Source organism: Bos indicus, chromosome 2, assembly GCF_029378745.1.
Source record: "Bos indicus isolate NIAB-ARS_2022 breed Sahiwal x Tharparkar chromosome 2, NIAB-ARS_B.indTharparkar_mat_pri_1.0, whole genome shotgun sequence".
Lineage (NCBI taxonomy): Eukaryota > Metazoa > Chordata > Mammalia > Artiodactyla > Bovidae > Bos > Bos indicus.
In genome coordinates, this window is record NC_091761.1 from 23772153 (window position 1) to 23796619 (window position 24467).

At 40.4% G+C, this 24467-nt stretch overlaps 1 protein-coding gene and 1 long non-coding RNA gene across 6 annotated transcripts in view; one reads left to right on the plus strand and one right to left on the minus strand.

Moving 5' to 3' along the window:
- The window catches only part of RAPGEF4 (Rap guanine nucleotide exchange factor 4), a 333429-nt gene that overhangs the window by 208024 nt on the left and 100938 nt on the right, over window positions 1-24467 (minus strand). Inside the window, exon 1 of one of the 5 annotated variants that reach the window (XM_070803239.1) lies at window positions 1495-4983. The exons of 3 other annotated variants lie outside the window; for them this stretch is intronic. The gene's annotated coding sequence lies outside the window, so the exon portion shown is untranslated. Of the gene's footprint in view, window positions 1-1252; window positions 1435-1494; window positions 4984-24467 lie in introns of those variants that run through there. One more of the 5 variants, XM_070803244.1, reaches the window with a different exon arrangement.
- On the plus strand, window positions 1389-21327 carry LOC139187236 (uncharacterized). The gene is made up of 3 exons (XR_011570805.1): window positions 1389-1538; window positions 7110-7264; window positions 20909-21327. It is a non-coding gene; the product is annotated as an uncharacterized lncRNA (long non-coding RNA).

A 24467-nucleotide genomic window follows, 5' to 3' on the forward strand; every position in this document is an offset into this window, starting at 1 on the left:
TCCATTACCTCCAAAACTCAACTATTCAGCACAGCCTGCCCCAGTCCAGGACTCCTGTTGGTCTAATATATTTGGCAACAGCCATTATTTCAGAAATGAATGCTCGTGTGTATTTATAGCAAATCGCGTGCCTGCTCTATCAACAATTAAAGAGATTAGGATTCAGCAGACATATTCCTCTAATTAGGACAAGATGGAAGATACAGCATACAGAATGCTGCAGTTTGGTCAAGGTTTATTCTTTCCTAACAAGACTGCCATGTTGTCTCCCATCACTCCAACAGCCCCTCAGTCCCAGGGCCACCCCATTCCCTGCATGACATGCACTGGGTCTGTCCCATAGAATTTGCAGGAAGGGGATTCTGTTTGCAACTGACGTTTCCAGTTTCCCCTTCCTCCCCACTTCAAACCACACCGGAGGCTTGAATGGACTGTCTCAAGGCTTGTTTTGAAAATAACGTGGACAGCACCATGTGGCCACTAAGTTCACTCAGTTACGCCCTTTCCCTGGAGCTTTGGTGGATGCTATAAGCTCACACTTATGTGGTCTCTCCTCTGAACAAAAGCCTGAACTCAGTGTCTGGGCCATAAATTCCATCTTGCCTCGCTCTTGCCCATGCATTATTTAAGCAATCTCCTCGGTGAAGCCGGCATGAGAATTTCCCTCTGAGTAACAATCAGTGAGTGCCTTCCGCGCTGTTCTAACGGGAAATGTAGGCTATCTGAGAGAGTTCCACCCATTCACAGTCTTGATAATGAAATATGATAATCTAATTTGGTAAAAATAAACTGTGAAATCAGAGATTTGAAGCAAAAACTTTAAAGATGCAATTCAGACGAGCAATCAATGCTTATTCAGTTTCTGTACTATCTCAGCTTTCTCCCTGTGCAGATGCTTAAGTGATGCTAAATTAAATAATTGACAAATTTTTAAAACTGCTGGAAATTACCATCTGTACTTAATTTTGGAATATAAAAAGGTCCATAGAAAACACCCTTTATGATTATTTTGTCTAATAACAGATATGAAACAATACAAACATCCCAGTCATAAAAATATAATGCGTTTCAAGCAGTCTGGTTTACATATTCAAACAGTTATTCAAAACAAAAGACCACAGGAGGAGTAAAAAGCTGGGTTACCAATCCGTCTTTTCAAATGAATGGCAAAAGAACTGAGTTTTCAGTTTAAAATCTATCCCTCTAGCCCTCACCTCCCCACAAAACCAAAACCAAAACCCCAAAAACTCACCCACAGGCTTGCTATAGACAGTAATGATCACATCACTTTTTCACATTTCTCTTCTGGATAAACCCTGGGCTTAACTGTTCTCTGTTAAGAACTTTATTAGGTTGGTATTCCATTTATACAAAATGAAGTCTAGGACTGTAAATAAACATGCTTGAGGCTTCCATGAAAACAGAGAAAGAGAAACAAGCTCCCTGCGTGGGAACACACTGGCAAATACGTGGATAAAACAAGCTGAAACTTACAACAGACTCTCCTCCCAGGTCCAGCTCAGCAGGAGCCCCTAAAGGTACATTCTAGATTTTTTTAATCCATGCTCTGCTCTTCTCACTGAGGGGACTACTCAGGCACATGGTCAAGTTGCAATCAGCTTCTCCCTCAGTGATGTATGAGAGCTGGGCTGATTTATCTCGTCTTTCTGCAGCATATTAGCACTAATGTTCCTGCGTCTGCATCCTACCTTTCTTGAGCCGTAGCCCGGGCTTTATCATTGGTAATCTAAATTAAAGAGCCAGTGAACAGAAAAGGGTTGTTGTCCCCCACCCCTCCCTGTTTTCCATGAAACAACTGCCAGGCAGTCATTCCCGGACAAGGATTCCACTGTTTATTCTATGGAGCCTTCTCTTCAGTATCCCATTGAGACTGGAAGACAATTGCAAAAGGAGAGGACCAGCGAGACTGTCTTAGTTCAGAGGCTTACTTATGACTTATTCTCTAAAACGGGGCCGATGGCCTCAGGACTTACTAGAGAAAGCTGTCATTTGCTGGTTTTTCAGTCTAGAATACAGAATCGACACTATTTACAACAACAGAGTAACTTGATCCCCCACTTACTGCCCAGGGTGCAGCACACCTTTCGATGCCTTTTTTTGCCCCTGAGAAATCTCTTCCTTTCCCCACTAATGTTTATTTTATACATGCTTCAACGTTCAATTTAATGTGGAATATGAGTGCTATGATTTAGCAAGTTGAACACAAGAAGCATGAAGTCCTATAAAAAATGGAAGGGAAAAAAATCAAACAAATTATTAACCTTGTTATAACTTTCTATCAACAAACTAGCTGAAGCAGGAGCACAATGCTCTATGTAATTCACGAGTTGTCAGTTCCTGTAAGATACATTTAAAATTTTCTCCAGCTCCACAAATGTTTGGGAAGAGGAAACATATCAATAAATTTTCATAGGAAGGTTTTTGATCTCTTGAAAATGCTGACATCTCAGCAGCACCTCAGTGCTTTTAACTCAGGTTTCCAACAACTACTGGAATACTACCAGGCTTGTTTTCACATTTGAAGCAACAAAACTTCTTCAACAGCTGTTAGGCAGCAGCATTTGTGGGTAACTATAGTAAGTTTCATCTTTATTTTGGGGTATTTTGTTAAAACATTGTTTTAATAATTTTAAACATGTATACTGCATCTTTAATTTTGCTTTTGAAAATTAATAAACTATGACACAGACATATCATATAGACTTGCCACTTTTCATAGATTTAGAATATTAAATTCTCAGGTTCCTTGGTAATTGCATTGCTTCAATTTTTCATTATTAAAACTATGTCTGTTGTCAGAAACGCAAAATACTCATATTCTGGGCCCTTTTGTCCCCTCCAACCCCTTCAAAAAATTTTTTAATCTCGAACTTTCTGCTTCCCAGCTCTTTTCAGAGTTGCAGTCAAGACAGCACACTCAGGAGGGTTCCTTGAAGACTATCCAGAGTATCAATTCTAGATTGTATCTCTGGGTTAAAATTTTCACATTTATATGAATTTCTACACTCTAGAACTGGTTTATATTGAACTTCTCCACAAACATCCAGGGTAATTATTTAAAATTTTAAATTTGGGCTTGTCACTCAGTCATTTAAAACTCTGCATAGCTTCCCGTTATTCTTAGGATGAAAGCCAAAATCTTTATCACAGCCTTCAAGGACTCAGTTTTACTTCACTCGGAAGATAAGCCCACCTTCCCAGAACTGACTGGCTGGGATTCAGAACCATGAATCAATCAAGTATTGAACCCCTGCTCTTTACTGGCCAGTCAGCTCTGAGCATGGTATCCGAGCACCAGTACGGGATGCTGAGAGAATTCCAAAAGCAAACATATGGACCTTTTCTTTTAGTTTGAAAGTAACATACATGAATAAGATCTTATTAGTTCCATATCAGCTTATAAACTATGACAAAATCAATATGAAGCAAGTCAGACTCAAACATGCAAAGTGAAGATAAAATCAAGAGTAAAAACAATAAGATGAAATTAAACATTGGATGAATGTTAACTGAAACTGACAGGCTACAGGAGAAAAGGAGAAACAATTAAGAAGAAACTCCAAAATAAGTATTGCTCAAGCTTGGTATTCTTAGGCTTCCAAGGTCTGTGGCTCACATGAGCTAAATTAGACTTACGTTTTTTAAAATCAGCTATTCCATGACTGTGTTTATGGGATTCTTCCTAAATAATTCCTAGATTTTCATTATATTACTGTTGATATTACTTTCTTTCAAAAGTTCTCTTTATTTTCATCACAAAACAACTATAAACTTCATCAGTTTCTAAATAAGATGGCCAAGGAGCCCAACAACACAGAACCATGAAAATATGGGCTTTTTCATAACTTGAAGATCTACTTTGCAGTTAACCAAGAGCAACATGATCCTTTCATGCAATTTGTATGTATGTTCATACATAAAATAATGTAAAGTCCCAAAGACATATGAAGCATCCACTAAGGAAGCCTTGACATAGTCCAGTGTGTTAGGAATTGACACCACAAGGCCCATGAATCCCACAATATGTGCTATTCTTCTCACCACTGTTCAAATAATTTATACCATTAAAACCTCCCTTGGAAGAAATTCTAAGACTCTGAAACCAAATTACTGTGTTCAACTCACAACTCTGCCATTTACCAGCTGTATGATCTTAGGTAAGATACTTAAACTTATTGTAGCATGGGTGTGTTAAATTTATCTGTAAAGTGGGATAATGAGAGTTCTGCTTCTGGTCATGTATGTAACACCTCAGTTTATAACAATTATAAACTCCAAATAAAATATTAAAAACAACTACTATTTGAAGGCACTGGAGAGTGACCACGAGCAGGCAGAAACTCATGGGAGGCTGACACTTGGAAGAACAGTTCTCCATAAATTACCCATTTTTAAAAACTGGTTTACAACTAAGGGCGGGCCCAGTTGGTCAGTTCTGCAGAGTCGCTATATCTCAGGTAGAACTTGCCATCTTACTGGTTGGAGAATCAGAGGATAGAGTTCAGAGAGAAGACAGAAGCTGACAAAATGAAGGAGGAAATACAGAGAGAAAAGGAAGCTCCAAACTCAATATATAAAATCTGATAAAATTTACAGCTGATGCCAATACTAGATATATGTGGAACAGATTTCAAGCAGTCCAGCTAAGGTGAAAAGAACCAACCAGATTCTGCTACTCTCTGTCACAGGGAAGACATATTTGGAATTTGGAATTCAAGTTCCATCAAGTTAATTACCTGTTAAAATAAAAAATTTAGTATTCTTGATGGGTATATAACCAAATTCAGAAGCTCTATAACATTCCACTCATAGTATCCACAGTACATTCCAAAATTACTAGTTATGCAAAGAATCAGAAAAATGTAACTTGTCCTTAAAAGAAATGGTAATTCATAGAGACCAACTCTGAGATGTTGAAGATATTAGAATTAGCAAACAGAGTTTAAATCTGTTATTATAACCGTGCTAAAGGATGTTTTTAAATTCACAGCAGAGAAAAGTAAATTACAAAAAACAAAAGAACCAATTGGAAATTTGATAACTAAAAGATACAATATCTGAAAAAAATTTCACTGGCTAGTCCTAACAAACAGAGGAAAGTAATAAGTATTAGTGAACTTGAAGACAGAAAAATATAGATTATCCAATCTGAAGTGGAAAAAAAACTTTAAAAATGAAAAAAACCTCATGTTCTAACTGAAATTCCAGAAAAATTGGAGAGGAAAGAATGGGCAAGAAAAAAAATTTGGAGAAATAATCCAATTTTTCCAAAATTTGGTTTAAAACACAGCATAAGTTTGCAAATTCAAAAATTCTTGTAATCTTCAAATAGAATAAATAAAGAACAAAACAAAGTAAAAAATCATGCCAAGGGACATCATATTCAAACTGCTTAAATTCAAAGATAAAGAGAAAATCTTGAAAGCAACCCGGGAAAAATGCCATAAACAGGAGAAAACAATACTAATTTCTCATCACAAGTAATGGAAGCTAGAAGATAACATAGTGAAACCTTTAAAGCACCAACGGGAAAAAACTGTCAAGCTAGAAGTCTATATCAGGCAAAAAATTTCTTAGACAACGAAAGCTTCCACTGTTTGCAGATAACACAATTGTTTCTAGTCGTGTCTAATTGATTTTGACCCTTTGTAGCCCATCAGGCTCCTCTGTTCACAGGATTTCCCGGGCAAGAATACTGGAGTGGGTTGCTATTTCCTCCTCAGGGGATCTTCCCAACCCAGGGTTCTTCCTGACCCAGGAATAGAACCCAAGTCTCCTGCATCTCCTGCACTGCAGGCAGATTCTTTACCTGCTGAGCCACCAGGGAAGCCCTCATAGAAAAATTGTTAAGAAATCTGAAATTAGTGAATAGTACCTATCTCATAAAGTTGTTATCAGAATCAAATGAATTTAAATTTTAAATTCAGAACTGTGCCTGACACCTAGTAAGCACTATATGCATTAAAAAAAATTTTTAAATACATCTAAATATAAAATCTGGGAGTGTTACATATTAGCTTATTGACAACAAGTACAGATTAATTTGTCAGAATAGCTAAAAGAGAGGCTACTTTAAGGAAAAAGATTATCTTTGGTCGGTGGTCCAGGTTGTGAAAATGTTAGTCACTCAGTTGTGTCCGACTGTTTGCGACCTCGTGGACTGTAGCCCACCAGGCTCCTCGTCCATAGAATTCTCCAGGCAAGAATACTGGAGTGGGTTGCCATTTCCTTCTCCAAGGTTATGAAAGGGTTCAGGGCAAATAATACTTGGGAGGCCTAGAGAATGATCAGTCCTGGCATTCCTAAAATAGGAAGATGAAGTTTGTTATGGAGGTCAGACTGTTTGTTACAGTTTGTTACTGTCTACAGAGTTACAATTTTATATGTGATCTATTATGTGTATAAAATTATATAAACTAATCCAGTTGTGTCTAATGAGCAAATAACTTGCTGTGACCTATGTAAGTACTCTCCTGGAAGAATATCCATGAAAGACTTGAAGTGAAAAAAAGGCAGTTTGTATAATAGTATATTTACACTATAACATAATTTTCAATGCAAAAAATATATGCAAATATGATAACTGCATTGCGATGTACATAGAAAAATTTCTGGAAATACCCAAATAGAAGTGTTAATTAGTAGTAGAGAGCCCTAGATAGTAGGAGCAGAAAGGACTTTAATTTTTTACTTAATATCTTTGGCATAGTTTGAATTTTTAAAAATATTGATATTTTTACTTTGTAATTAAAAAAATAAATTCCTTACAGAAGCAAAAAATGCATCAACACTAGAGTATTTGTTTCCTAAGTCAAGTAAGATGAAAAGGACCCTTCCTTTGTGTTCTTTAAACAAAGGTAGTTTTATTTTAGACATCAAGAGCATATTCCAGATGTTTTTGCCCCTAAAATCCCTCCCAGCATCGCACTTGATGGGGATGAATTAAAAACCCCGGTCAGGTCAAAGTTCCAGTCTGTCTTCTCAGGTAGGCTCATTAGAATAGACAGCACTGAGACAGTGAAGGTCCTGATGCCCCTGCGAGCCCACTTCACCCTAATTCACGCTTTCTGACTTCTGAACCAATCCAGGAACTGGTTTCCCCTACTCCTACCCCTGCATGCGTGGAGATCATGGAGACGAATCCAGATCAGAGACAACCCATCATCTCAAGAGGTACAGAATTGTAAGCAGAATGACCTTAGAAAATGTTTAATTCATCCACAGACAACCAACCACTCTCCAGGTAAGGAAACAGAAGTCTACAGACATAACTTTTTTGCTCAAGATTGCAGGGTTACTAAGTGAACACAGCAGGTCTCTTGAGCCCCCGGGTAGCATCCTTTTTACGATGATGGAGAAAGGGTCTAAAAGGTCCTATTGGTGCTGGACCAGGGGATATGCCTTCATAAACAGAGTATATACTAGAATGTAGGTTTGACAAGGAGCGGAAGAGAGTCATCTTCCTGCCTTTATCACAGACCTTCAACCTGGACTGCAAACACCAAAAAGTGACTCTGTTATTCATTTACTCTCATTACTAGTGTTCCATAAGATGCAGATACACTTTCTCTACAAATAATCCATTAGTACAGAAGAGGGAAGGTTTCCTATTCGAGATGTGCTTTCTGGCCACATCACTCAGAGATGCTTTTAGTATATAATTCACACTAATGAAGGTCTCATGTTAGAATGTTTTCCACATTTTGGTCAGGCAATAGGAAACCTGGAGAAATTTAAATTAATGCAATGTGTACTACTATGATCTATCATATTGTTTTTTTTCCCCTCTATAGTGGGAGTTATAAATCAGTTTCTAAAGTTTAATAGGTAAACCAATGATTAGGTTCTGGAATTACTTAGAATCAATAAATCTGAGACTGATTTAATCAAATTGCCTTGCAAACCTGTCCAGAATCATAAAGGTATCCCTCATTCCTCTCCACTAAAAAAAAAAAAGAAAAACTCCCAAAGAACAGTCACGAGAGCACTCATGGCTTTTACATACATAAAAATCCGTATGTAAGATCTAAAATAATGGATAGGCTATAAGAAATATTTCTTACTATTTATCAAGACAAGTTCTCTAAAACCTCTCCTAGAGGTGGTTATTTATTAACATTGATTTCTGGCTACAATAATCACAGAATAATAAAACTGTTGCCTGGATTCAACATCACATTTTTTCCACTAATAGCAGAGAAGCTTTCCAACAAATTATTGTAAGTTCCTCAAATACATTAGAAATATGATTCCTTTACGTGTACCCTCACATCTGCAAGAATACATCTTGGGATTAAGGAGATGAATACCTATGTGCATTGTAAGAAGCTAAATGAGGATACATAAGTAGCAGTCCCTGGCTAGACACGAATGCTACTCACATTTATTATACTGCTACTTGCCCCCTCCTAGACACTTCATTACTAATGATTTTCCAACACAAAAGCTTTTAAAAACTTTGATCTTTTGTGAAAATTCAGTAGGATAATAAAAACCTTCCAGCTGAACAAACAGACTAGGGCAGAAAGATCATCTCCTTAGCATTTGCCACAGAAAGTATCATCTGCCCTGACTCCACCCTGGTGTTTCATTAAAGTGGTGTCGTTCAAAATATGCAAATGACAGTAATAATTTGAGCAAACAAATGAATTAGGTGAGCCTCTATAGGCAATTTACTTGGGGTAATTAAGAATGCTAAGTCAAACAAATTATTACTTTAAATGGCAAGTAAGCTTTAATTAAACTTGATTTCTATACTAAAATGAAACTACTAACCCAACAGAAGGCATCCTGTGTGAATTAAAAGGCAAAGCGCCAAGAAGGGAAAAAAACTAACGTACGCTCTGCTTTTTGATTCACCAGATTAGGACCAGGTATAACTGTATTCTCATTGGAACAAGCTCAAAGAGAAATATTTCTGTGCATGAATTTAGTATTGATATAATGCATTTGGGGTGCCTCAAGCACTAATGTATTTTAAATGGTAAGGATGCTAAGCAAAATTAGAACCAATCCAAACCAAAGGTAATTTCTCTCCAACTAGCATCTCAAATTTTTTCTACCATTAAGAAAGGGAAACCAGCAGACTGTAGCCCACACGGATTAAGAGTTCTTCCTAGGGGTTAGGGGAACATGGTGACCCATAGGAGAGCCTCCACAGCTATGCTAGCCACCAACCAAACATACATGTGTACGATGGAGCAAACCAATGGGCCCCAGTCGATAAATATCGAAATAATGGTGCCCAGAGAGGGAGGAAAATCTCCAGAACTATCCTGAGATGGACAAGGCTAAAGCATGATCCTATTAAAGTAGATTATACTTGTGTATTTGCTCCTACAGAACAATATAATAATTACAGACTATTTTGAAAGCTTCAAGTCTTCTCTGAGACTAGACATAAGTACATCACTTCTCTCTTTAATGCTTTGTCCCAGTATCTGTAATGGGACTCTGATTAGACCCCAGCCACCAGCACTGGCAAGCAGAAAAGCCCTCAAAGAACCACCTGTTTTCTTCTCCACATGGAGCACCTCTCCTGGTTTAGCCTCCTGGGTCTTCACTCTTCCAGCCCAGTGCTCCTCAGGAACACACAAGCTGAGTCCCGTCCTCTCCGCTCCTGGCTTTCCGGTCAGGCCGGGTGACCCAGGGCAATCGTCAAGGAAGAAGCTACGAGTAGGAGCGGGTGGTGGCCAGGCACAGCAGGGAGGGCCCTGGAGAAGTCATTCTAAGTCACCGCCTCTGGCACCTGGATCCAGTCACCTGCCACACAAGGCCATTTTCACACGGTCTCGCTAAAGAGTCTGCCCTCAGGGGGACCCTAGGTATACTATTATAATACTCACGACCGTGGGAAGAAGTTGGTGTCAACCCTGTGTTCCAAGGAGCAGAGAGAACTCCAGATGACTCCATTTTCTCTTCTGGACTTGTGCCTTCTCTCTGGAGAGGCAGCCATGAACTGACCTGAGGCCTCTCCTCCTATCTGATCCCACCCCTGGCCAAAGCGGGATTCATTCATCCAATAACCACCAGGCACTGTCAACATGGCTTCCCTGGTGGCGCAGATGGTAAAGTGTCTGCCTGCAATGCGGGAGACACGGGTTCGATCCCTGGGTGGGGAAGATCCCCTGGAGAAGGAAATGGCAACCCACTCTTGCCTGGAAAATTCCATGGACAGAGGAGCCTGGTAGGCTACAGTCCATGGGGTCTCAAAGAGTTGAACACGACTGAGCGACTTCACTTTCTCTCTTTCACTGTCAACATGTCGGGCCCTACACTGTGCTCAGAGCACAGAGCAAGACATCGTCGCTGTTCTCAAGCTGCCCATATTCCACAGACAGGCAACACACACAAACAAGAATTACAAAATAGTGTGCTGGAAAGAGGATGGAATTCTCGCATCTGAGGAGCAAGACAGTCAGGGGAGGGGACAGAGGGAACCGCCTGTGACTGAACCTCAGTCCCATTGGAACGTGTCCACCCCTCCAACCCACCAGAAGGGGAGCAGTGCCTGACATGAAAGAGCTTTGTCTCTCGAGTTAGAGCAGAAATTCCAAGAGTGCTGGGGGCTTGGTGTGCTGTGAGGGCTCAAGAAGTGTTTGCTGAATAAATGAATGATTTAAGAATCTGGACCTGCCCCTGGGACATCTGGGGACAGAATCTTGGCTAGTGAGGATCTCAGAGGTCATCTGATAATCCGCCCCTCTAGAATGTATAGATAAAAGACTTATTTTAAAATATCTGCACAGAGGAAGTGTGCTGGGCCCATGCAATGTGTGCAGGTGGAATGGATAGATATGATGTGTATATCCAGTCAATGAAATATTATTTGGCAAGAAAAAAGAACTCCTGACACATACTACACCTTGGATGAATTTCAAAAGCTTCACTCTCAGGGCAAGTAGCCAGACACAGAGACCACATGGTATCTGGTACCCCTGATAAGAAACATCCAGAAAAGGCAATTTGAGAGAGAGAAAGTAGACCAGTGGTGCCTGGGGCTGGGGGTAGAATGAGACGAACTATAACTAGGTATGAGGGTTCTTACCAGAAGGATAAAACTGTTCTAAAACTGGACTACGGTGACAGCTGTACCACCCTGGACACAAACTGAATTGTATACTTGAAATGGGTGGATTTTATGATATTTAAAATATACCTCAAAGTTGTTTAAAAGTTTTATAAGAGGAGTCATAAGTTATACATTTATATTCATGCTGGTATGAAGGGGCTGCTACATGTTTGCGAAAACAAAAAAGCCCAGATTTGAAAGAACCCCCACCCCATCTGCTCATTCCCACCTTCAGGGCCTTCCATCCCCCTTCCTAAAAAGTCTGCTTGCAGACACAAAGCAGATTAGTGGTTCCAGGACTGGAGGGAGTGGGATGGGAAGTGACTGCTTAATGGGAATGCTTTCCTTATGAGGTGTTGAATCAGTTCTGGAACTACATAGTGGTGATGGTTGCAAAATATTATAAATGTACTTAATGCCACTGAATTGCACCTTCAAATAGCTAAAGCGGTAAGTTTCATGTATGTGTATTTTACCTCAAATTTTTTTAATTTAATTTTTAAACTTTACAATATTGTATTAGTTTTGCCATATATCGAAATGGATCCGCCACAGGTATACATCTCCTTTTTTTTAAAGGCCATGTTTGAGGAACATTTTCACATTTCCTTTCCATCTGCCAAATGCATTCCCCAGTAGCCACAGAGGGGCCAGCTGCTGTCCCCAGCCGCCTCGTGTCAGGATGTCTTAGTCCAGGTGACAACATAGCTCTCAGCAATTTGTTTGCTGCATGCTCTCCTCATTTTTTCCTGGTTGGCAAACATCAGATATTAATTAAAAAAAAAAAAAACAAAAAAACCTGGGCTTGGTTTGCATTTTAATCCTGCCCAGTTGAAACTGGCTGGCATCATTCAAAACAACACAGGAAGGGACGTTCCCAAGCTGTCAGACCATGTCATTAAGTGTTGCTCCTGAGGCTTCCTGACTCCCTGAAAGTGTAGGAGGCAGTGACTCCTCCTGGCATGAATTTAACCATACCGTATTATGAAATACCTGCTGCTCAGTCAAAAATTCTGCAGGTCCACAAGGCTCTAGGGCTGCCTGTTTCCACAGAACCCAAAAGCCCGCCTCTCCTGGAATCACTTCCATGTGGTTCCTATGGAAAATGTCCTAGGTCGCTGGGATCAATGATAATTCCTGGATTACTTCTTTCACCAATATCATTGGCCTTAGGATTTCTATCCGGAGAAGGCAACGGCACCTCACTCCAGTACTCTTGCCTGGAAAATCCCATGGACGCAGAAGCCTGGTAGGCTGCAGTCCATGGGGCCGCTAAGAGTTGGCCACGACTGAGCAACTTCACTTTCATGCTTCACTTTCATGCATTGGAGAAGGAAATGGCAACCCACTCCAGTGTTCTTGCCTGGAGAATCCCAGGGACAGGGGAGCCTGGTGGGCTGCTGTCTATGGGGTCGCACAGAGTCAGACACAACTGAAGCCACTTAGCAGCAGCAGGATTTCTATCAGACAATCTGAAGGGTGTATTAAAACATTCTTTCCTTTTTCCCCAATGGGAAGACAGTTGCTAAAGAATTTAGTCAGTTGCCCATAGATGCCCACTGATTTAGAGCTAGAACCAGGGTCTGAACATGCTCAGGATTCATGTATTTGATTGCTGTGCATAGGAAGTAAGAATGTTGAGCTGTAAAATATTTTCTACCTCAAAGATGACATTAAACTGATACTCTCATTTTAGAATTGCTTAAAATATGCCTGGTATTGAATGAACTAGAAAAAAAAACCTTTCAGGTTTCCAGTTGTGAAACAGTGTTTGGAGAGCAAGTACTAAATGCCAAATGTCTAAAAGACCTCCTCAGAAGAAATCCTTACTGCCAGCCCAAAATCACAGGAACACACTGTGGCTGAATGTTTAAATTGTGTTTTTTAGACACTGGATAATTTTCTGACCATTAAAGATAATCACAGCCAAACCCAACAATAAAAGTAATTGAATCTCATGCTTGAGAAGCACACAGCTGATTCACGGTGAGGAGGAGGAGACGAAGGAAGCGCATGAGAGGAGGTCAGAAACCCAGGAGTAATTTTCCCTCCTATGTTGAGCAGAGCTTGCCCACACAGTGGACAAACCAGCAATGGAAGCCTGTCCTTACTGCCTGAGTGTCCATCCCCACTAGGACCCACACTCCCAGGTGGCACCTGAAAACCATCTACAGGTGTAAGAGATTTAACCCAGACTCTGCTCCAGGTCAGGTCATTAGCATGAGGTTTCCTGGAGAGGACAGAGCGAGGCCACCGGCACTCAGGCCTTGGTAGACTGTGCCTGCTCCGAGGCTCCCAGGGCACCTGACGGTCCCGGCAGTGCACAATGACCAACTGTAAGATACAGCCTACCTTGAGGAGTGTGCATGAAAGCTTCTGCCTTACGTTTATACCAACTGCATTAAATCTAAAGATGCCACACTGACCCTGACTGAAAAGGATTTACAAGCTAATGGCAAAAATACTAGCAGCCATCAGAGATAAGCTAACCAACCAGTTGGTATCAGAGCAAGGTCTGTTTCTGCAAACATTTCATGTGTATCTATTTTGAGATCAATCTGGTGGTCACAGAGAAGGTCTCAATGTTTTGGCCAGGAAATAGATCCTGCTGTGGGAGCCTTGTGTAACTTTCTGAGCATCAGTATTATCATCTATAAAATGGGTATTCAGAGCCACAATCTCAAACACATGAAAAGCCAGCAATGCAATCATGCTAAGTGGGATAAATAGAGACAAAAAGTGACCTCCTGTCCTTGAGAGTTGAGTCTACATTTTTACTTAGCTCAAAAGAGTGACATGACCCATCTTATTCTTTGCCCTTACTCCTCTTATCTAATTATATTTTCCATCCTATATTCCATGGCCATGCCTCTCATACCTGTCACCTTTTTCTAGTCTTCAGTCACCCTTGTAAGGCTTATCCTGGCATGCGAGCCCACTGTCGTAAATTCCCAGTTCACATACAACCTCCAGCCTCCCTCTCAAACTATCCTGCACTTTTTTTCTGTCAGATCTTTCTCATTTATAATCACTGTGTTGACATCAAAACTCTAAAGACTCATCAGTGTCCAAGGGATCAAGTCCAGATTCCAGACTGGCTTAGAGTCTTGCCCACATTCCTATCCACAAATTCTCTGCTTCCACCCAAAATAACCCTCAAATGCCTTTAACTTAACCACCTCTGCAACTTTAGCCCTATATATTGCCATGAGCTGGGTGCAGACTGTTCTACAAAACAGTCACCACAGTATCTCCATACCATTTACTCTTCCCATACTGCGACTTTAATGTGTCAAAGGCTGAGTCTACATGCCCTCTACTTGAATCTGGGTGCATTTGTAACTATGACCAAAGTGGCAATGGATGACTTAAGGTAGGTCATCAAACTGAAAGCACTTCTGCCTGGCTCTCTTGGGATACTAGCTCTTGTTACCCAGCCTTCATGCTAAGAGGGAGCCAAGCAGACATGTGGAAAGGCCATGTGTAGGCGCTCTGGTCATAAGTGCCAGTTCATCCCAGATGACAAACCAGCATCAGCTCATAGACATGCAGTCTTCAGTTGATTCCAGCCCCCAACCATCCTCTGAATTGCCCTGGATGATCCTACATGGAGCAGAAACAAACTGTTCTCTCCCATCTCCCTGCCCAGCTACCCACTATGCTTGATCCAAGTTGCAGATTCATGAGCAAAAGAAGAGTATGATTGTTTTAAGTGACTATGTTGGGGTGGTTTGTTATGTAGCAATAGGTAACTGGAATAGACTAAAATGCCCTCCCCTTCTTTTTGGCTTTCTCAAATCCTACCTGGCTTTCAAAAGCCCAGTACAGATCTTACCTTGTTCATGATCTTAAGCTCACCCCAAATGATCTCTGTCTCTCTCTTGAGAGAGAGAAGCTTTAACAGTACTCAATAAAGACCTACCATAATGGACCATACTCTCCTTGAAAGAGAAGATCATGCCTCTGTTTATTGAGAACACTTCCCTATCACTTATCAGAATACCTTACACATAATAGGAGGTCTCTCTCTCTCTCTCTCTTTCTCTCTCTCTATATATATCAATGGATAATTTTCTAGTCTCCAGAGTAAAATGCGCATAGTAGGTATTTACATGATATCATGACACATGTTTAATATTAAAAAAATAGGAAAAAAGACAATAAAATTATCTTTAAATGGAGGATCAGGTAGCAGTAGGAAATTCAAACTTTTCAAGACTTTAAACTGCTTTTCTACTGAGTAAAGTAGATGCTTTTTAAATTAACTGTTTAAGTTCAGGAGTATGTGCATGTGTTTTCAGCCAAGTTGGTGTAGATTTGTATGTAGATTTATATGTCTCTTTGGGAACTGTTGCTTTGTTAATAATTAAACTGTATACAGGAATTTTGAGAAGTGGCAGTAACTATCCATGTTCTATGGTCGTGTAATTACTCAAGCGTAATTAGAATACGGGAGGGTTTAGAGATGGGCAGAATGTTTCCTGTCAAATACGATCTGTTATCAGGACTTCTTAAATTGGGGATCATGTACCCTCCGTGGTTGTCACTGGATGGGCTTCATGAAGTTCATGCCTAAAATTACATACAAAATTGTGTATGTATTTGTATTCTAAGGCAAGCAATGGGGAAATACCAAAGCAGGTTTGGCTGGGCCACTGCCTAGCATGGTGGCCTTGGGGAAACCCTGATAAGCTCCTTGGACCTGCTTCTGGATCTACTCTACTGTAAAGATGGGGGGATGCACTAGAGCCATCAGGACATCTCAAGGCAGTTTCTCCAAGAAAGGCCCTAAGGTGGAAGGAGAGGGCTACCTCACTTGGTGTTTTTCCATTGTATTTTCTTTCCTATAAAAGAACAATACTATTTTGATTAAAATATGTATCTGTGTTTACAACTGTTTATTTAATAAACTTTAAGTGCCTATGATGTGACAATCACTGGTTATGAATTTCCCACTCAGTCTTTGAGACTTGGAAATTACTAAATAGACCACTCCAACACTGCACAGAATTCTAGAAGATAAAGTGGACAATAAAAATATCAAAAACTAACAGCACAAAAGACCCCAAAACCAAAGGATTCATCATTAAATGGGTAGAATAGGGATCGTGCAAAAGATCAAGTAGACACAGGGTACTTACTACACATGAACCAGGCTGATTAGGCTAATCTGCACTACAAGGTGAGGGCCCACTTGCTCCTCTGCCTTCCAGACTTGCACGCTCGGTTAAGAGAACAGCTTTCCTCCCTAGAGGAAACTCTTTAGAGATACAGAAGAAGATACTCTCCTTCCCAGAACCTCTGAACCAGCTCTCATAGGAATAGAGAGTCAGAAACAAAAAGCAAGCAAACACAGAGGCTTAATGGAACGGAAGACATATAATGAGTAATTTGGACCCAAGGATAATCTGAACAGAATTCTTCTCATGCTCAATGATTTCAGTAGGGGAAGTATGACTTTACAAAAACTCTGAGTTACAGATAAAACAAAACCCCCCAAAAAGTAGGTTCTAAGCACTTAAGAGGATGAAAATATGACATTATTCATCATTTCTTGGTCCATCCATTGTCTCCTTTAATGTTAGTATTTTTAAACTTTTAAATATATATGTGTGTGTGTATATATAAGACTTAATATGTCATATTTTCTGGATGTCATTTGAACGATGATGTGACCCTACTAAATATTCAGTAATATTCTATGAATGAGTAAATAAAGTTTCCTACTAAAGCCCAAAATGTCAGTAAACTAAGGACCTGGCTTTATAAGGAAGCTGAACCATTTTTCTAAATTATCACAAATAATATCCTCAGTATATTTCTTTCGTTAAAAGTAAAAGTATAAATGGAGATTCTCAGTTTGTTGCTGCTAAGTTGAGGGTGGGGCATGGAGCTCTACACAAGGAAGGGGCTTTTCTCTGCTTGGTGTGTGGGGATCAGGGTAGGGGTTAAGAGACAGTCTTCTTTCTTGCCCACATTCAAGAGCTGTGGTTAATTTGTGCTTAAGAAAAAATAAGTGCAGTAAAGAACAACATTAGGTACAAGTAAATTGGGTTTGGTTTTCTCCAATACGTGCGTGTTTCATGCAATTCTTTCCCCTGGTTCTCCCCCATGACTGGGTGTTTGGTAAATGTGACATACCTTTCTAGACTTGAGATAAATTTGTACAAGTGTGAACAAAATGCCTAGGGCAGAGAAAGTATTTGGGGTGCCCCGTATCTCCAAATTATATTAAAAATGTGTATATAAAGTCTTCCGGAATCACCTCCAGACAAAGCCAACCCTATGATAAAATTAAAAAAGGCATATCTTCCCTGGTGGCTCAGAGGTTAAAGTGTCTGCCTCCAAGGCGGGAGACCCAGGTTCAATCCCTGGGTCGGGAAGATCCCCTGGAGAAGGAAATGGTAACCCACTCCAGTATTATTGCCTGGAGAATCCCATGGACAGAGTAGCCTGGCGGGCTACAGTCTACGGGGTCGCAAAGAGTCAGACACGACTGAACGACTTCACTTCACTTCATGCAGTAAAAACTAAATATGGTACTCATCGCCAGCATGTTCAGAAAGACCTTAAGTTTAAATACTTGCTTTATACTATGCATTAGATTCCTTAGACAAAGCTGCCTTAGGATTCTTCCTTTTGGTCGTAAATCAAATAATCAAAAGCTGATATATAATGGTATATTACTTCATTTTCTCTAAATTGATCATTTTAGAATGAAAACACATTTCAGGCAAAACAAAGGTGGAAAATGGTAGATTATCTTTCACTCTAATTTCCCAGTGTATTTAGAGGTTGGATTATTTGATCATCTTGGTACGATGGACCAACCAGGACTTTGAGATCCCTACAAAGTAGGCTGAGGTTGAAATGAGGAAGACATTTCTGAGGTGGATGGTCTTTCACATGATGATTTTTACAGAGACATAAACATATCTCATCTCTCAGGAAAACAGAAGGAAGACCTTCCAATGATATGTATGTAGGAAATAACAGGAAGGGCTAAAATAAAAACAGATATCTTATACAAAGTATCTCTAGGTTTTTCTGAAGTATCTCTTGATTTTTCACCTCAGGGTCTTAATAAGAAGCATGACCAGCACAGTAGCCACTTCGTATTTGTTGAATTTAACTTGATATTATAGATTCCAGTTTCTTCATAAATGTCAGTGAGAATGAAACACTACACCATATTTAGGCCGCTGCTGAGTAAATATAAGTATTTTTCTTACATATATTGCATGCAACAGGGTTGAAATTGGGGTGTTTTTGGGGGGTTGGTTTATTTGTTTATTGGCTTGTCTGTCTGGTTGGTTGGTTTGTTGCTGACATTGTTTGATCACAGGACAGTAAGAGAGAAACAGTACAGCCCAAATCATGAGGTGTGAAGTCAGAGAAGACTAGCTTAACTCCTACCTTCTTCACTGTACTAGCCATTCAAGCTTGGGCAAGTTCCTTAATCTCTCCAAGTCTCAGACTTCTTACTTATAAAATGGATTAATAATCCCTACTGGCCAGGGTTATTAGGAGGATTAAATGAGACAACAATATATATGATGCCTACTTAGCATATTGACAAACTCACAGTAAACATTAGGCATGTAGCTAATCTTATGTTTATTATTACCTCATTAAGTCAGAGTTCAGTTCAGTTCAGTTGCTCAGTCGTGTCCGACTTTTTGCGACCCCATGAATCGCAGCACGCCAGGCCTCCCTGTTCATCACCATCTCCCAGAGTTCACCCAGACTCACGTCCATCGAGTCAGTGATGCCATCCAGCCATCTCATCCTCTGTTGTCCCCTTCTCCTCCTGCCCCCAATCCCTCCCAGCATCAGAGTCTTTTCTAATGAGTCAACTCTTCGCATGAGGTGGCCAAAGTACTGGAGTTTCAGCTTTAGCATCATTCCTTCCAAAGAAATCCCAGGGCTGATCTCCTTCAGAATGGACTGGTTGTCAGAGTTAGGATTAGACAAAATAATACATAGAGGCACTTACCATGGTTCTTGGCATATAATTAATGCTAATGCTCAAGTTCTAGAAGGACACAGTTTAATACACATGAGCCATCTTCCTTACATACCCATGGAGTTCTCTCACATGACAGTTCTCCTGGCCACATGGTTTTTTGTGCCACAGGAGTTCATGCCTAGGTCTATCTCAGGCATACATCAAACACCTGATGAGTCTCTCACTCAGTGTTAACTCTAAAAATGTTTCCTGGTTGTCAGAAATCATAAGAAATAGAAAGCATCAGCATCTTTGGATCTGCAATGAGAATGCTAGGAAACATGACTGCTTTGATGCGACACTTGTGGATGTTGAAAGCACGAGCATCAAAGACACTCCCATGTAGCCATGAGCTATTTTCAGCCCTTCATGCATTTCCTGGCTCTACCTGGATGAGATATGTGCACACAAAAGCAATTTGTCATACATGCCACTCAACTAATTATGGCCTGAGTGATCTCGTGTGTCACGTCCTCAAGCTCTTCACATGACTCATCATTCAGATGGGAAGCAGGAAGCACTCCCCTGGGGGTGGGGGTGGGGGAGGAAGTCAGAAGGATGCCACACCTCGGGACAATACCCTTCCTACCAAAGCAGTGTTGTTATTCTCAACTACCCGGCAACACCCAAACACAGCATGTCTAATCACCCCATCAGAAAGGAAGACGGGCTGTGAGTTTACCCTGGTGTCACATTTCAGGCATCATGTGACAAAGAGCTATTAATACAACCAAGGGCCCGTTCCACTGACCCCTTGTCCAGGTGATGTCTGGTGGTTTCAAAGCACCAAACCTCCAACCTCAAAGCACAGAGACTCATCCCCTTTCAGCTTATTCTGGCATATCTCTTGGAAGTAACAGTTACTCTGGTGCAGAACTCAGTGCCGGGAGGCAGAAGTGAGTATATTTTGCACCTATTTATGCAGACGTACATGTCCAAACATGAGCAGTTTTGGGCACCTGAAGAAAGCTACTAGGAAAAGTTTTGTTGCCAAGATTGTTTGCTCTTTATCAATTCTCGTTTTTCAAATAAGTCAAGTCTACACCCAGGTGTGACATCTTTAATTGCACAGAGAGTATATTTCCATAATATAAGTCAGGAGTTACCCCATTTTTCACTGCTGTTCAGAAGGTCTAGAATGGCCAGAAAGATCACCCTCATTCAAGGTCAGAGAAAGCTGGAAGAAGGATGTTCAATCTCATTCGCTTTCCAGCTGTAGACCCAACCCACACTCCAGTCTGAAAATGGAAACCTTAGAACAATGAAAACCTCTCTAGCCTTAACTCTTTCATGACCCAATCTTCCACTGCCACTGAGACTTTGACTTTAGAAGAAGAAATGGACAATGGCTAAGAGATCTTATTATTATAGAATTGTGTGTTTTTTAAAAAGCAATTTATCAATGTTTAATTTCTCACAGACACTGAGAATGTACTCTAATGATTTATGCTCATAAAACATAGTAAATCAAATTATATATCTAAAGTTAATGAAATTCTTTTGTTCAGTGTTTACCTATGCACTAGACACTCAGACTCTCTCAACAATACAAGCTATGTTTTATCTCATTAATAGGTGAGAAAACTGGGGTGCAAATTTCTGGCTCAATATCACACAGCCAGGGAGTGATAAAATCTCATTTGACCCAAGTCTGTCTGACACCCAGGCCATGTGCTTTCCACCTGAAAAACTGTCCCCTCTATTCATTTATGAACTTGCATATTAGGACAGAATGTGATTGCAGCTTGAGGAACAATGTAGAAATGATATTCTATAAATCACTTTTTCTTTTTGGCTGCACTATGCAGCATGCAGGATCTCCATTCCTCAACCAGGGATTTGACCTGCACCTCCTGTAGTGGAAGCATGGAGTCTTAACTGCTGGAGCACCAGGTAAGTCCCCATACACCCTGTCTTAGATGCTCCTTCCTCTGAGGTTTCTGAAGCTGCCTCTGCTGTCTTCCACACTTGGTTTGATCCTGTTTTTCTAGATTGGAATGACTAATGGGCAATGCACTGAGCACCTGTGAATGATCAGATCCTGGAACAAAAGTAGAATTACTTCAACCCTTTATCCAAGATTTTTAACTCCAACTTTACAACTCCACAAAAAGTATCAGATCTTTAAAGAGAACGAGAGACCTTGTACCAAATGCATACGTAAAACAGATAGCCAGTGGGAATTTGCTGAATGACTCAGGGAGCTCAAACCTGGGTGACCTAGAAGGGTGGGGTGGGAGGGAAGCTCAAGAGGGAGGGGACATATGTACACCTCTGGCTGATTCACGTTGATGTATGGCAGAAACCAACACAATAATGTAAAGCAATTATCCTTCAATTAAAAATAAATAAAATGCTAAAAAAGAAGATGCTTTCCCTCACCCATGATTAAGGAAACAAAATAATATTAAGATTCCATCTTTTTCCCTGGCAAATTTCTCAAACTTTGAAATTAGTGTTGAAGAAATGGTAAAACAGTATGCTTATACACTGAGAAGAGTATAAACTAGTGTAGATTTTCTGCAGTATAATCAGAAAATACTCACCAGATTTTAAATTTCACATAATGCCCATATAATTCCACAGGTAAGTATTTACCCCACAAAAGTACATCCAGATATATGTATAAGAATGTCCATACACACGGACATTGCAGCACTGTTTATAAGAACACAAACCAACATAACTGTCTGTCAACAGGGTGATAGGTTAAATAACTAGAATAATCCAGCCAGTAGAAAACTCTGAAGCATAACGTGGTTAATCTGAATGGCCTGAGACAGAAGGGTCTCTCGGTGGAAAAAAGCAAGCTATAGACACTGTGAATGATGTAATCCCGTTTATGGAAGTATGCAAATTTAAATGTTTTTAATGTATATATCATTATATCATTATTGCTCATTACAAACCACTGCAAAATTTAATGGCTTAAAACAATGACTTACTTCTTATAATTGTGTTGGGCTCTCTGGGTGGTTCTTCTGTTGGTATCACTGGAGCTTACTCAGGTAGTTGGAGTCAGCTGGGGTGGGGGTGAAGGGATGAGGTAAAATGGACTCACTTCTCCGGGGCCTCAGCTGGTGGGGCTGAAATGACTAGACTGGACTACGTGGTTCTTCATTTTGGGCATCTCTGCACAAGGGAGGAAACACTCCCAGAGCACAAGCCTGAAACTATAGGGTCTGTACAGGCCAACATGCAAAGTCAAATCACTCCCCTAGCATTCTATTGGTCAGAGCACATCTCAGTCCCAGTCTGGATTCAAAAGGAGAAAAGCAAACTCCATCTCTAGATTGGAAAAGCTGCAAAGAATCTGTGGTCATATTTAATCTACCACTTCACATGTATGCATCTACCTATCTATAGCTATGTCCAGCTTTAAGTATCTGAAACGTTCATGAAGAAACAAGATGATTTCCTCAAAACTACAATGAGATATCACCTCACACTAGTCAGGATGGCCATCATCAAAAAGTCTACAAACAATAAATGCTGGAGACAGTGTGGAGAAAAGGGAACACTCCTGAACTGTTGCTGCTGCTGCTAAGTTGCTTCAGTCGTGTCCAACTCTGTGCGACCCCATAGACAGCAGCCCACCAGGCTCCTCCATCCCTGGGATTCTCCAGGCAAGAACACTGGAGTGGGTTGCCATTTCCCTTCTCCAAAACATGAAAGTGAAAAGTGAAAGTGAAGTCGCTCAGTCGTGTCCGACTCCTAGTGACCCCATGGACCACAGCCTACCAGGCTCCTCCGTCCATGGGATTCGCTGGACAAGAGTACTGCACTGTTAGTGGGAGTGTAACTTGATACAGCCACTATGGAAGATGGTATGGAGATTTCTTAAAAAACTAGGAATAAAACCACCATATGACCCAGCATTCCCAATCCGAGGCATATACCCTGAGGAAACCAAAATTGAAAAAGACACATGTATCCCATTGTTCATTGCAGCCCTATTTACAAAAGCTAGAACATGGAAGCAACCTAGATGCCCATTGACAGATGAATGGATAAAGAAGTTGTGGTACACATTCACAGTGGAATATTACTCACCCATAAAAAGGAATAAATTTGAGTCCGTTCTGATGAGGTGGATAAACCTAGAACCTATTATACAGAGTGAAGTGAATCAGAAAGAAAAAGATAAATATTATATTCTAATGCATATATATGGAATCTAGAAAAATGGTACTGAAGAATTTATTTACAGGGCAGCAATGAAGAAACAGATATAGAAAACAGATTTATGGACATGGGGAGACATGAGGAGAGGGTAAGATGTATGGAAAGAGTAACATGGAAACTTACATTACCATATGTAAAATAGATGGCCAACAGGAATTTGCTGTATGGCTCAGGAAACTCAAACAGGGGCTCTGTATCAATCTAGAGGGGTGGAATGGGGCGGGAGATGGAAGGGACGTTCAAAAGGGAGGGGATATATGTAAACCCATAGCTGATTCATGTTGAGGTTTAACAGAAAACAACGAAATTCGTAAGGCAATTATCCTTCAGTAAAAAAATAAATTAAAAAAAAAAGTCAGTGAGGCAAAAGTGAATGTGGCACATTCCTGTAGGTTTCAAGGAGTTAGCATCTTTATTTTATTTTCACTGAATATCATAGTGGGCATTATGTCATGATTATAGAAAAGCTGGAATTTTTTAATGCAGTGCTTAAAGGGTGACAGTGATTTAATTTTACAAACAAAAAAAAAAAAAGAAAGAAACAAGATGATTTCCTTTGGTAAGAAGAGCTGGGAATGTGCGTGGGAAAGGAAAAGGAAGAAACTTATTTTCTATTTCATGCCTTTCTATACTCAGGGCTGGCTCCATGAGTATGAGAACTGTGAGGGAGCTGGCATAGAGCCCCACACTCAGGCTCTGGAAAGTTTAATGCTCTGCTGTCACCATCTTGAAGTTCTTGATAATTTTGTCTTTGAACATGTGCTTTGTAAGTGAAGTCCAATGGGACAGCGGGGCATGTGTGTGGATGAAGGAGACAGTGCAGTATGCATGCCTACTGTTCCCTGATGCCCTGTTACATACAGCATTCCCACGCCTCCCGAGGACAGAATTGAGGCGGACTCTTGCTGCCCGGGAGTTCAACATAAGTCTAAGTACAAGGTAAGCATGTTACATTTTCCAATGAGCAAATCCTGGTGCTACAGCCAGAGTCCCAGTTTTCTGGGATAACCAGACTTGCTCTGAACAAGTAAGAATGCCAAAGCACTGACAAAGGAATGCTATCTTAGCCTTCCTTATTCGTGTTACTTCCCTAGATTAGCCAGCCACTTACACTGAAAATAATGAAGAGGAGAAAGGAAAGCTAGGACAACTCAGTCCTTTTCCTTTCAGTCTTCCCTTACT